The sequence below is a fragment of the Apium graveolens genome, chromosome 3 (assembly GCF_009905375.1).
Source record: "Apium graveolens cultivar Ventura chromosome 3, ASM990537v1, whole genome shotgun sequence".
Classification (NCBI taxonomy): Eukaryota; Viridiplantae; Streptophyta; class Magnoliopsida; order Apiales; family Apiaceae; genus Apium; species Apium graveolens.
This window is the reverse complement of record NC_133649.1, coordinates 17,907,206-17,909,446: the sequence shown is the minus strand read 5'-3', so window position 1 is coordinate 17,909,446 and position 2,241 is coordinate 17,907,206. Positions and strand designations below refer to the sequence as shown.

At 39.7% G+C, this 2,241-nt stretch overlaps 1 non-coding gene across 1 annotated transcript; it reads right to left on the bottom strand.

Moving 5' to 3' along the window:
• Window positions 1-1,543: 1,543 nt before the first annotated feature.
• On the bottom strand, window positions 1,544-1,650 carry LOC141715626 (small nucleolar RNA R71). The gene has a single exon (XR_012572382.1). It is a non-coding gene; the product is annotated as a small nucleolar RNA R71 (small nucleolar RNA).
• Between the last annotated feature and the right edge of the window lie 591 nt (window positions 1,651-2,241).

The following is a 2,241-nucleotide window of genomic DNA, read 5'->3' as shown; positions in this document are numbered from 1 at the left end:
TTGCTTTGACTTATTTACTCTTGTGACGTACTCTGTTTTAATATAATTAGTTTAGTTATTATTTTCTTGTGTTGTTTATCATGATTTCATATGAACCCATGATGGCGATAAGTTCTATTATGGGCTAATCGTGATCATGGGGTTGCAACAGATTTATTATGAAATTCTTTAGTTAATTGTTTAATACTTTAGTGTGTGATGATTGCATGATATCTAGTATTGGTTGTGCGTATTCGTCTTATGTGCGTCGCGAACATATAAGATAGGGTGTTAATCTCTTGTGAAGCGACAGTGGATCTTGAGATTTAGAACTTGCCATGCTAGCATAGGTTCATGTACGTTGTGCATGATTAGTGGGTAACTCTAACAGTTTTATTTGCCCTATGTAATCAAAAGGGATAACTTGTGCTTAAATCGTTGTGTTGTCAATTTCTGTAGACATATAGGAACTCAACATAATTGATGACTATTCAACTTCTATCTTAATTGTGGATGCTTGGTAGAATGGTATTAGTACAATGAAAGTTGGCTTTTATCAGTTTCGTGTTATTCGATTAATGTCATCACTGTCACATGCTAAAGGTAATAACAATGGCTATAGAAGGAAGTAATAATGAAGTTGTGATCTCATGAGTGTTTTATTATTGATAAATTGAAGTGTTAGTTAAGTGGTTAATTAAGTAGTTAATTATAGTTAATATTTAATCAACAATTTTAAGTGTTATCTTAACATTGAGAAGTAATCATACATTGGTGAGTGAGTTTAATTAGACAATAACTTAGTTTGAGTCTCTGAGGGAACGAACTAGAAAGTATTCTATATTACTTGCGAACGCGTATACTTGTATGAATATTAGTGCATGATTTCGCCCTAACAAGTTTTTGGCGCCGCTGCCGGGGACTCGGCGTATTTGTTTAATTTATGTACTTACCATCATTGGTCATTAGGACTCAGTGATTAGGACGTAGTAGTTAATTACTCTTTTCGGTTGTGTTTCAGGTACTTTAGCAAGCGTTTATGCAAACTCGTTCTCGTGCTCGCAAGAGGACCTTAGATACAGCTGAGGAGAAAGACGAAGTTCTTGATACTCCGGAGAAGTTAGATTTTGAGGATTCGGATTCAGGAACTGAGCAGAAAGAACCAGTAAACATGGGAGATCGTATTGTTCAAGCTGATCCAGCTCTTATGGATTTTTCTCGGCCTAAAATTGATGACATTCAGTCAAGCATCCTTCATCCGGCTATTCAAGCTAACACCTTTGAAATCAAGCTGGGCACTATTCAGATGGTGCAGAATTCTGTTTCTTTTGGAGGAGCGGCAACTGAAGACCCCAACATACATATAAGGAATTTTGTCGAGATCTGCAGCACTTTTAAGTATAATGGCGTGACTGATGAGGCTATCAAGTTGAGGCTTTTCCCATTCTCACTGAGGGATAAGGCTAAAGACTGGTTACATTCTGAACCAGCTGGGTCCATCACTACGTGGCAAGATCTTGCGCAAAAGTTTCTGGTGAAGTTTTATCCAATGGCAAAGACTGCTGCTATGAGGAGTGCTCTTACTCAGTTTGCGCAGCAACCTACAGAATCTATGTGCGAGGCTTGGGAACGCTACAAGGAAATGTTGAGAAAATGTCCACATCATGGAATGCCGGATTGGATGGTAATCACTGGTTTTTATAATGGTTTGGGGGCCCAATCTCGGCCCATGCTCGATGCAGCAGCTGGAGGCGCCTTATGGGCTAAAAGCTATACTGAGGCGTATAATCTTATCGAGACGATGGCTGCAAATGAGCATCAAAACCCAACTCAGAGGATGACGTCAGGCAAGGTAGCAGGTATTCTGGAAGTTGATGCAGCCACCGCTATTGCAGCCCATCTCCAAGCGCTATCAATGAAGGTTGATTCTTTGGCTACGTATGGAGTTAATCAAATAGCTATGGTTTGTGAGCTTTGTGCAGGTTCTCATGCTACGGATCAGTGTTCTCTTGTCAACGAATCTGTTCAGTATGTGAATAATTATCAGCGACAACAGTAGCCTGTGCCAGCGACCTATCATCCTAACAACAGAAATCATCCAAATTTCAGCTGGGGGAATAATCAGAATGCTATTCAGCCAACATATCAGCAAGGAGTAAGTAAACAGTTTAACCCACCTGGATTCCAGCAACCACAGCAGTATGCTACAAGGCAATAATATCCTCAACAGGGAAGTGCAGCTGCACCTACTAGTGCTGATTT